Source organism: Myotis myotis, unplaced genomic scaffold (assembly GCF_014108235.1).
Source record: "Myotis myotis isolate mMyoMyo1 unplaced genomic scaffold, mMyoMyo1.p scaffold_m19_p_6, whole genome shotgun sequence".
NCBI lineage: Eukaryota > Metazoa > Chordata > Mammalia > Chiroptera > Vespertilionidae > Myotis > Myotis myotis.
In genome coordinates, this window is record NW_023416368.1 from 68719904 (window position 1) to 68732349 (window position 12446).

The 12446-nt window shown below is 44.4% G+C and overlaps 1 long non-coding RNA gene across 1 annotated transcript; it reads right to left on the bottom strand.

The window, feature by feature from the left end:
• Positions 1-9676: 9676 nt before the first annotated feature.
• On the bottom strand, positions 9677-11613 carry LOC118659073. The gene is made up of 2 exons (XR_004968450.1): positions 10110-11613; positions 9677-9975 (listed from the first exon to the last, which is right to left on the bottom strand). It is a non-coding gene; the product is annotated as an uncharacterized LOC118659073 (long non-coding RNA).
• Between the last annotated feature and the right edge of the window lie 833 nt (positions 11614-12446).

The window sequence follows — 12446 nt, forward strand, 5'->3', positions numbered from 1 at the left end:
TTATCATGGAAAGATTAACAATCTTGTTGCACAACCCTGAGGAACCAGCCCTTTGAAGACCCCAGCCCTTTGCATAACCACAGGCCTTTGCAAATCTCCAGCCCCCATTTTCTGTAAACTGCCCATTTGGCATACCCTTTTGCTTACTTCCCCATGTAATTTTTGTCTTTCTACCCAATATAAGCAGCTGGCTTATGGTGGGGCGCAGAGCAAATTTTTGTGAATGACCTGCTTCTCTCCTATACTGCCAGCAGTATTGGAATAAATGCTAATATATGATTCAACCCTGTCTCTGCTTAATTGGCTCAAGTAGTGAGCCCATTAATTAGGGTTCTCCTAAGCTGGCCTTTGCTAAAAACGTGGGGATCTCTGCAGGATTGAGCCCAAACTGGCAGTCAGACATCCCCTCAGGGGTCCCATATTGTGAAATGGTGCAGGCCAGGCTGAGGGACACACACACACACACACACCCACCATCCCCCCATGCCTGAATTTTGTGCACCAGGCCTCTAGTATATTATAAGGTTATTTTTATAGCATCTATTTTTGTAAGCAGAAGACAATACACCAAATCAGACTTTACTAAAAGTGAATACTATAGGACAGTGGTCAGCAAACCACGGCTCACGAGCCACATGCGGCTCTTTGGCCCCTTGAGTGTGGCTCTTCCACAGAATACCATGTACGGGCGAGCACATACAGTGCGATTGAAACTTCGTGACCCATGCACAGAAGTTGGTTTTCGGCCTCGGTGAGTCTATTTTGAAGAAGTGGTGTTAGAAGAAGTGGGGGGTATCGGTCGGTCGGCAACGGGAGACACAGTGCAGGCGGGCCACAGGATACGCAGCGCGGGGGAGGTACATTGTTTTGAGGTATGTTCCCTGAGGTAGACCCCTTCCAACTCTCCCATCCACACTCATCTATCTGAAACAAGTATACGAGATGAGTGTGGATGGGAGAGTTGGAGGGGGTCGACCTCAGCGAACGTACCTCAATCAGATTGAGGACGTTTTTAGCAAAGGCCAGCTTAGGAGTACCCTAATTAAGTTAATAACAATGTACCTACCTATATAGTTTAAGTTTAAAAAATGTGGCTCTCAAAAGAAATTTCAATCGTTGTACTGTTGATATTTGGCTCTGTTGACTAATGAGTTTGCCAACCACTGCTATAGGACATTAATCAATATAAGCAAACATTCAGACACAAGAATGACTCTTTGTACATCTGAAACAAAGAAGAAATAAAGCTGGTGGTGGGAAGGTTGGGATGGTGCTGGGTGATAGCAGACCTTAAAGGCAGATGCAGGCATTAAATAGAGAGGCACTTTGACCCCAAAAGTTACAAGATAAAAGCTGCATTTAACAACAAATAGTCTACAATGCTATCAGGATGAGTTGGAGCAAATTTGTCCAAGACCCTCTCTCACTACCCACGCATATGCAACCTTGGAAAGAAACATCTGTTTTAGACAACTGACCAATGTGTGGGTCAGCCTAAAGGCCAAGAGTATTCTGGGATCCAGCATCCCAAGGCAAACCAGAGAGGTTCAATCTTTGTGGACAGTTCTGTCAATTGCAATAGGAAAAGGGTTATATTTTTCCTATAATTGTTATTTCAGCAACAAGCATGGTTTATTAGATCTATCCCAGCAACCCCAAAGATCATTAACACACAATGTGAGGTGGCATTCAAACTTCTCAAAACCTTCCATTTTGTTCTCACTGTGTATCTACAGTAATGGTTAGGCTGAGCTTTCTTTTTACAACACATACTTTAGTGTAAACCCAAGACTATTATTGTTCCCCTCGGTACAACAGCACTGCTACCTGGGCGAGAAAACACCCATCACAGCACATCCACCATGAGCCAGGTGTACTGGAGGGGGAGCTTCTCCCTAAGCCAGCCGTGGGCAAACTACGGCCCGCGGGCTGGATCCAGCCCGTTTGAAATGAATAAAACTAAAAAAAAAAAGACCATACCCTTGTATGTAATGATGTTTACTTTGAATTTATATTAGTTCACACAAACACTCCATCCATGCTTTTGTTCCGGCCCTCCGGTCCAGTAGAACCCACTGTGGCCCTCGAGTCAAAAAGTTTGCCCACCCCTGCCCTAAGCCCTTGACAGTGAGCTGAGAGGCTGTAAATTACACCGGGTCTGCTCTCCCCAGCGGAGCAACAAGGAGAGCCATGAGCACAGCCCACCTTCAGTCTTCTCTTCTCACTGCACAGGTCACTTCTGATACTATTCTGACCACATATTTTATTTTTCTCTAATTTAAACCCACATCAGACTATATTCTTTGATTCCAATAACCAGAGGCACCTGAAAATAGTCCTATGTACTAGTATAAGGACAATTAGCTAAATTTTTAAATATACATACTTTGTAATATTTTGTCTTGTTAGGAAAGAGATACCATTTAATTGCAAAAGAATTTTAGAGAAAATGATATTTTTAAATATGAAAAATTAATTGAAAGCATTGTATACATTAAATGGGTAAATTATAAGGTATGTAATTATATCTCAATAAAGCTGCTATTTCAAAATTAATTGAGCCCTGGCTGACATCGCTCAGTGGTTAGCGTGTCGGTCCTTAAACCAAAAGGGTCTTGGGTTCGATTCTGGTCAAGGGGCGTATCTGGGTTGCAGGTTCCCTGCCTGGTTGGGTGTCATAGTAATAGTGATAATGATAGGAAATAAGTAGAGAGTGTCACAATGTTATAGCAATAGAAAATAATTAGAGTGCTATAGGAAATGTAGAAAAATTTCCGCGTGAGACTTCAGTTGCCCTCCTCCCACTGACTCAACCCAGCCAGATGGCCAGCCACCCAAAGTCAGCGGGAGGAGGGTGACCGGAGTCTCACAATTGGAGGTTCGGCCATTCTTCTGCCGTCCAGTGTGGAGCAAGGCAGCGTGGAGCGTGGACCAAGAGGATGATCGATGTCTAAAGTCGGAGACCCGTTTTTAAGCCTGTTCTGACCTACGGCAGTCCAAGTGGCTATCAGTAATATAGGTCATCACACAAGTGTTAACCAGAGTACAAGCTGGTTTTCTACATTTCCTATAACACTCTTTAATTACTCTATATTGCTATAACATTGTAACACTCTCCACTTATTTCCTATCATTATCACTATTGCTATGACTTTGGGGCAGATGCAGGAGGCAACCAATTACTGTGGCTCTCTCACATGGATGTCTCTCTCTCTCTCTCTCTCTTTCCTTCCCCTTACACTCTCTCTAAAATCAATGGAAAATTATCCTCCAGTTGGATTAACAACAACAAAAAATTTTAGTTGAAAGCCCATTATCTTAGTAGATGAAGTTTGAAACTGCAGCTAAAGGTAAGTAGGCTGAACCTTCCACAGATAGTTATATCATAAACTAAGAATTATAATCCCCAAATCCAAATCTTTTGAAAATTTTATTCATCAGAAATGATAACCCACAGTGCCCAGACTGCATGTGGTACACCTAGCTGCTCAATGCAGCCCATGCTGTCATTGCAAGAAAAAAGATCAGGACGCTGGCTGCCTCGGTGTGACTGCCCAGATACACCTTCTGCGAGTCACACGCAGTGTTGGTTTTCTCGACATTCCTCACTCCAGTCTGCCGCGTAGTCTAAGTTGTAAGGAATGTGTGTTTTAGCATTTACAACCGCTTATTGCATTTTGAATGAAAAGTGTCCACGGGCACTTTCATTTTGATGAGTTGGCACTCGTGCCAAAGAGGCTGCCCAAGGAGACTTAACCTACCACCAGTATGCACTCAATCGCCTAAGGCAAAACGTGGAGTTTATCCCTACCCTCTCTCACACACTCCACATCCACTCCACAGAGCTCTGCTGATTCTCCTTCCTAAATATCACTCCAGCCTCTACCCTCTCCTTAAATCCCGTTGTCTAACTGTTACCTTTGTTCAGGCCATGGGGCTAGTACTGGTCTGCAGGCTCCAATGGGCCCTCAACACCACCACCAGGGGGCTCCTTCTAAACTACAAGACTCACCCTGTCACTCCCTGAATAACACCCTGCAATTCAAACAAACAAACAAACAACAACAAAACACTCCTCAAGCCCAGGATGAAGCAAAGTCCCCCTGATCTAGTTAGATTTAGTTACCTCTACAGTATCCTCTGCTGACTTCTCCCTATTCCTCACCCACCCAACTTCTTCCCAGTCACACATTCCCATCCATACAAGGTAAGGATGTTCTTTCACGCCTCCATGCTTTTCCAAACAAACACTGTGTTCCTTAACCTCTGATGCTCTCACTTCTTCTCCTGGAGAAATCACCTCATTTCCAGTGGAAGCCCTTTCTGAGCCACAGCAGGACGTGCTGATGCCCTCCTCCATTCCTCCCCTTACCTTGTACGTGTTTTCAAGTCTGCCTTTCAGAAGGGGACTCTGATTTCAGAATGTAAAGAGTTTTAGGAAGATAGTGAGCAGACTTCCAGGGATCTGTAAACATGGCAGATGTCATCAGGTTCTCAAGAGGAACTTTCTGTACTAACTTGTGAACTGTTTGAATGCAAGTGCATTAATTTTTGCTTCCCTGTTTATAGTTTACAGTTTCTAGGGCTTGTGAATACAAAAACATTAGCTAATGGATGAATAAATGAGTGAATGAAAGAACTCATTTTTTAAAAATGTTTTGCTAAGGCCGGCTGGCATGGCTCACTGGTTGAGCGTCAACTTATGAACCAAGAGGTCACGTTTCCATTCCCAGTCAGGGTACATGCCTGTGTTGCTGGCTTGATCCTCAGTGTGGGGCATGCAGGAGGCAGTCAATCAATGATTCTCTTCCATCACTGATGTTTCTATCTCTCTCTCCTTCTCCCTTCCTCTCTGAAGTCAATAAATTTAAATAAAATTTTTTTTACAAAATGTATTGCTATGGGCAAGAACCCATGTCAGATATGACTATTATTAAAACAGACCTGGTTCCTGTTTTCATTGGGGAAATAATCTGGCAGGGAAGAAAGACATTAAACAATTAATCATGCAATTACTATTTAATTGCAATAGTGAGAAGGCCTATAAAGGAGAAGTGTAGGCTTTTAAGAGAGGGCATGACTGGGGGCTTTGATCCAATGTGGGGTCTCAGGTCAGAGAATAATTCTTTGAGGATGTAATATTCATTGAGTAAATGAATAATAGCCAAGAAATATTACAAAAAAGTAACTATAGATACTACTCATCAATATATTACAAGATGGCATAATTTATATATAAAGAATAAAATCCTAATTTAAAATTTCACTTGTAATGATGAAAAAGACCATTAGTCAAAGTAGGGTTAGTATTATTCCTAGATGAGATCACCTAGTTTGGACATTTCATCAGGAAGTGCCGTGAAAGAGTATAATGCCTGAAATTTCACGAAACTCCTTTTTTCTATCTGCCAAGATCAAGCCCTCTGTTTAGTATTTTTGCCAACCTACACATAAGAGAACTCAATGTTCCCAGAGTTAGTTCTGAAGCTAGCCTCAATCCTTTGATCCCATCCTCCTGCCATTCCATTTCCACCTCCTGGCTTCTTCAGCACCTTCTGGCTGCACTGTCTCATTTGGCTCTCAATTCACCTGCTGTGTTTCCCAGACTTAAGTGAGCATTCCTCATCCTGGCCCTGTGACTCCTGGGATGGGCAGATTTTTACCAGGGGTCCTGGCATGGCCCTGAGACATGTCACCTCCTAACAGACTCCTCCTGGCACCCTTGAATGCACTTGGGCTCTGCACATTCTCACTCTTCCAAGTTCATCTGAGAAAGCCAGAATCTACAATGTGTGGTTTTAATATTTGAAACTGAACTGAAATGTAAGAGCTTCTGCATTTCTATATTACACATATGGGACTGTGGGGACCTCATTTTAATGATCACTACTTTCTGTTCCTTATCCATAGGCTTCAGAGACCCATCCCCAGCTTGGATTTTGATTAAATATTTATGCAGAGTAGAAACCTGGGCCTATCGGACACACACAGCAACTTTTACTTAAAGTAGGTTGCCAGTTGTGATTCATGTGTATGAACTAAACTGTGTAGAAGCTCTAACCCTCAATGTGACTGCCTTTGGAATTGAGCCTTTAAGGAAAATTAGTTAAGATTAGATGAGGTCATAAGAGCTGTCTTAGTCCATTTTGGTTTCTGTAACAAAATACAGGATGGTTTATTAACAGCACAGTTATTTCCCACAGCTCTGGAGGCTGGGAAGTCCAAGACCAAGTCACTGGCAGATTCGGTGTCTGGTGAGGATGCTCTTCCTGGTTCTTCTCACTATAACCTCTCACTACACAAGGGGCAAAGGAGCTCTCTGGGGTCTCTTTTATAAGAGCACTAATCCCATTCATAAGGGCTCTGCCCTTGGGCCCTAGTTACCTCCCCAAAGCCTCACTGCCTAATCCCATCATACTGGGAATTGGGATTTCAGCAGATGAATTGTGGGGAGACCCAAATATTCAGTCTACAGTAAGGGTGAGGCCCTGATCCCACAGGACAGGTGTCATTATAAGGAGAGGAAGAGATCAGAGAGCTCCCTCTTTTTCTGTCTCCCTCTGTGTGCACACAGAGGAAAGGCCATGTGAGGACATAGCGAGAAGGCAGCCATCGGCAAGCCAGGAGGAAAGATCGCCCCAGATACAAACCATGACGGCATCTTGACCTTGGACTTCTAGGCCTCCAGACCTCTGAGAAAGTAAATACCTATTATTTAGGCCACCCAGTCTATAGGATTATTTTATGGCAGCCCCAGCAGGCTAGCACATTGCAACCATTTGCTTTCTTCTCTACAACCAAGCTGCAAAGCGCTGCTGGATAATGCACGCGTGGAAAAGTTTAAACATGATAAAATTTTATTGTAAATTAAGGGGAACTAATACATCTTTGGGGACCAAGAGGGTGGGCAGGCTCTAGAAGCACTGTTACCAGACTTTTGTTCATCCTCCATATATCTTCTTGGTTTAGGTAAAGGAAGTGGCAGAACCATTAAGTTATCCAACCTAAACTTATAACTTTGCACGGGCTTGGATTGGGCCCTCCTCCCAGTAAATTCTATTGGGGTTTCATGTCCGCTATCCAATCCAGTTACCATTCCGAGTGCTCCCTCACTAGGCCCTGCCCCTCTGTTTCCTCACTCTGACTCCCATTACCGCATGTCCAAAAGTTTCATTACATTATCTAGTTCTTACTCAGCATGCACCTAGTGGAGGAATTTCCTTCCACCCAGCACCCTTACCTGGCTTTTGGCATTTCTAAGGAGGTTTCCTGTCCCGTCCTGAGAGTGTGTTAATGGGTCTATTTAGCAGTAAGCTAGATAGAAATTCTGTTCTGTTATTTGTACCTGCTTCCCAGTTTATGAAAGTTATTTTTCTTTTGCTTTCTTATATTAATAACTCTAATTGCCCACGCTGATATTTTGACTTAATATGCACGACAGTCATGAAAAAGAAGACATAATTTTATGCACAAGGAAAGTGAAGCCTATTGAGATTAAGGTAACTTTCTCACAGACACAGAGCTAATAAGTGGTGGGTGAACTGTGACCAGAGGCTTCAGTTCTTGCCCTGGCTGCTAGAGCTATGCTCTTCCCACCTCACAAATGAACAATGATGTTAGAAAGTTTTCCTTCATTGCCACATAAGCTAATGTTTCAACTGCATTCAGCTTTCATAGGAAAGACAAAAATAAAAATGTGAAATGGAACAAAAATGCAAAAGTAGTATGTGATTCACTGTGAAATAGATGTTTTAAGAGAGCTGACTATAAAGTTTTATGAAGGACTTAGATCTCTCAGGTCCAGGGAGATAGGAATTAAGGAACACCATACTTGTTTCTGTGCACAAGAAAAATGTCTGCTGCCTAAATCATAGCCCCAATAATCAAAGGTTTTCGAGATACATGGCTGACACACACTGTATCCTCATCCCAGGGGAGAGTTTCCAGAAGTTGACTGTCCGGATTTATAGAACACAACTTCCAAGTGGTCACTGTAGCAACCGTGACATTCTCCTGCTCCTTCCGGCTGAACCAGTGACAAGTCACATCACAAATCCTGGAGTTTATTAAGTGTCATCGTCTCTTGTTGGAAAGCTCTCTGAGGGTTTGGTGCACTTCTCTTGGGACGATTATTTGAGATTTATGTACTGAAACACCAAACTGCATTTTTAATCTGTCATCAAAGCAGATTATCAGAACCAGAAATGACAAGACTTAGCACATGCATTTTCAGGCCAAAGACTAACAGCAAAACTGCAACATATGTCACCACATTCAAAGTAAACATGATGTATTAATAAGTGAGTTTTCCACTCTCATGAATAATTATAGACTCCCTCTTACTAAAAACAAATTACTTTTATTTCCCTTAAGAAGATTATGATTAATTGTACAAAATTACACTTGTCTTTAATTGAATAGATTTCCTTCTTTCCTCTGGATTAATGGTGTAATTAACCCAGACAATAATATATATTATTAAATAGCTTGGGAAATCTTCCTCTTCAGGACAAAAGCTGGATTGGTAATGGCTACCATGCAAATACACACTATGGTCGCCAAGTTTCATTCTTTGTTAAAATAGCTAATGACAAATTGTCTTCCAGTGGTAAGTCTGTTTGGACTGTTATAAAACTAGAGGCCCGGTGCATGAAATTCATGCACTGGCGGGAGGTGTCTCTCAGCCCAACCTTCACCCTCTCCAATCCAGGACCCCTCGGGGGATGTCCTACTGCCGGACATCCCTCTCACAATCCGGGACTGCTGGCTCCCAACCGCTCACCTGCCTGACTACCTGATTGCCCCTAACCATTCCCCTGCCAGCCTGATCACCCACTAACCACTCCCCTGCCAGCCTGATTGAAACCTAACTGCTCCCCTGCCAGCCTGTTCACCCCCAACTGCCCCCCCACTGCCAGGCTGGTTGTCTCCAACTGCCCTCCCCTGCTGGCCTGGTCACCCCCCAACTGCCCTTCCCTGCTGCTATCTTGTGGTGGCCATCTTGTGCCCACATGGGGGCGGCCATCTTGTGGGAGGGTGTGACAGTCAATTTTCATATTACCTTTTTATTATATAGGATACCACAGACTGGGTATCTTATAAACAAACAAAAAGATGTATTTCTCACAGTTTTGGAGGCAGGAAGTTTAAGAACAAGGGGCCAGGAACTTGATCTTGAAAGTTGGGTGAGGGCCCTATTTTTAAGCAATTTTTGCTGTGGTGCAAAAGCCATGAGAGCCCTAGCCCGTTTGGTTCAGTGGATAGAGCATTGGCCTGTGGACCAAAGGGTCCCAGGTTCCATTCAAGGCAAGGGCACATACCTTGGTTGCAGGCTCCTCCCCGGCCTGGGGCCTGGTCAGGGCTCATGCAAGAGGCAACCAATCAATGTGTTCCTCTCACATTGATGTTTCTTTCTGTCTTTCCCTCTCTTTTCTACTCTCAGTAAAAATCAATGGAGAAATATCCTTGGGTGAGGATAAATAAATAAATAAATGCCATGAGAGCTCTGTGGCATGTCTTTTATAAAAGCATTAATCCTATTCATGAGGGGTGGAATCTCATGAGCTAGGTAGGTATGGCACAAAGGCCTGACCTGCTCATGTCATCATATCAGGCATTACAAATTCAATATATAAATTGGGGCTATGGAGGAGAATGCAAATACTCAGACCATATAAAAGTTTTACTATCACTTTAATAGAAGCATACTGATATTACCCAAATCTCACCTAAAAGGACACTGGACATAAAAATTTTCTTAGAAATACATGAAAGAAAAGTAAAGAGAAGTCATCTTTGATTGCTGGTATGAGAATGGCTTGAAAAGTGGACCCTGGAAGAGGCCTTAACCTCCTCTCCTGAGCAAAACGTGCTCACGCTGTGCCTGTCCTGCAAAATGTTGGATGAGGATACTTATGGAGCGTGGTTCCAGGAGCACCAGGAGATCAGCATTCTTCTTCAGAACTAGGCCACACCCTGCATAAGGTGTACAAGATGATAGAGCAGAACCTCCAGGTGCTGGGAGACATAGTCATTAAACAGAGGCTCTGGGATGGCGACCTTGACACCATCCAGTGTTTCAAGGAAGAAAATATCAAAAGTGTACTTACAGGGGTCAAACCAGACAGCAGAGAATATTTGCTTTGCTTGCCAGCTACTGTCTGAGGACATTCTCATTCTGGAGGAGAAGGAAATAGTGCGGGCACTGGAGGCCACTGGCAGAGCAACAAAACCTGCCACAGGTCAACATGGTTGTGGTCATTAACAGAGAGTTTCTGGACAAGCTGAGTTCCAGAGCAAGGAGCCCCAGGCACTGGTCCAAAATATGAATGTGGATGAGCAAGAGTCCTGGCATGAGCCACGTGAGAAGACAGACATCCTGTAGGCCAGGCGCATTTCTCTGACGTGGTAATCACTAGGAATCCAGCTGAGCAGCAAGTGGTTGGTGCACCAGAACAAGGATTCCAACACCCACAGGACAGCCCTGAGGTATGGTGGGGCAGGTCTTCATGGAACTGGCAATGTCAGGTGTGTGAGAAACTCAAAATCAGATGCACCTCTTTATGGGGCAACCACAGTGGGAAGGCAAAAAATATTCCCCAGACAGTGGCAACGTTCTATAACGCAGCTGTAAAACTCAAACACAGACACCTGACACAGAATACTCATCTAAGCCAGTTCTGACACACAGATCATGAGGAACTGTGCAAAGTCCATCTGAAGAGGACCAGAGTAGACAGTCTGCTGAACAGACTGGTGATCCTGACCTTCATGTCCCCGGTGCTGATCTCTATGGCATTCACCTTGGGCTTTTGGGACAAGATAATAAAATGCAAAGCCATGCAACCACCATCATGTGTCTGTGAAGCACATGTACAGTGTGACCACCAAACCTTCAGGGGCTTCCCTATCCTGCACAGCATCATAGTGCCCATGGCCATGTTCATCATAGATGAATTCATCTATCTGGAGAATAGCATCTTCATCAACTCGGACATGCAGATAAACCATGAGCCCTAGGACTTGCCTGCCAAATCCCACAGCACCAGCATCAATGAGAAGGTGGGCCAGGTAGGGTACATCTTCTCAGAGAAGACAGGCACGCTCACACAGCACATCATGGCCATCAAGAAATCCTGCATCAATGCCACTGTCTACTGCCCAGATGAGGAGGAGTCCTTATGTTAAGGAGAACACCTACCTCTGGAACAAATGTGCTGATGGGACCTGCTCTTCCAAAATGCTAAGCTCCTGAGTGATGTACACAGCAACAAGGACAGGATGGTGCAAGAGTTCAGGCACCTGCTGGCCATCTGCCACACAAAGATGGTGCCCGAGAAAGACAACCAACTGTAGTACTAGGCAGCTTCCTCTGATAAGCCAGTCTGGTAACAGCGTCAGAATTTTGGCTATGTGCTCTTGGTACACACATAGGGCAGGATCAACCATAATGGAGCTGGGGGAGGAATGGGAGTTACAGGTCTTGGCCGTGATGGCTTCAACAGCATCCGAAAGCAGATATCAGTGCTAATCTAAAACCCCGACAGCAACATCTACCTCTTCTCCAAAGGCCCAGATTCTGTCTGTCATATTTGATTGCTATTGTGAGACAGACTTGACAAAGTGGACGACAAGAGGCCTTAATTCCTTTGAAAAGGAAACTGTGAGCAGGCTGTGCCAGGCCTGCAAAAAAGTAGACAAGGCTACCCATCAGGAGTGGTGTGCAGAACCAGGAGGCCAGCATCCTTCTTCAGAACCAGGGTCATGTCATGCACAAGATGTATGAGGAGATAGAACAGAATCTCCAGTGGCAGAGAGCCACTAAACACAGGCTCTAGGACAGTGTCCTTGAAACCATCTAGTGTCTCAAACAAGGAAACATCAAAATGTGGGTACTCACAGGGGACAAGCCAGAGACAGCAGAAAATACCCACTTTGCCTGACAGCTGCTGTCCGAGATAATGCTCATTCTGGAGAAGAAGGAAATAGTTTGGGCCCTGGCGGCCTACTGGGAGAGCAACAAAACCTGACAAAGGTAAAGACAGCTGTGGTCATTAACACAGAGTTCCAGAGTAGGGAGCCCCGGTAGCCGGTCCAAAATGTGAATGTAGATGAGCAAGAGTCCTGGCAGGATCTGGGTGAACAGAGGACAGATGCCCTGCAGGACAGGCACATGTCTCTGATGTGGCAGTCCCTTGGGGATCCAGGTGAAAAGCATGGAGTTGTTGCTGTAGAACACGGACTCCATCACACCCACAAGACAGCCCCAAGGTGCAACAGGAGAGGACCTTTGAGGAACTGACAAGGACAGGTTTGTGAGGAACCCAAAAGTTGGACACACCACTTTATAGGGCACCTGAGGTGGGAGGGTAGAAGTATTCCCCAGATAGTGGCAACATGCTCCTACATAGTTGTAGGATCCAAAACATAGTCACCTGCTACAGAAT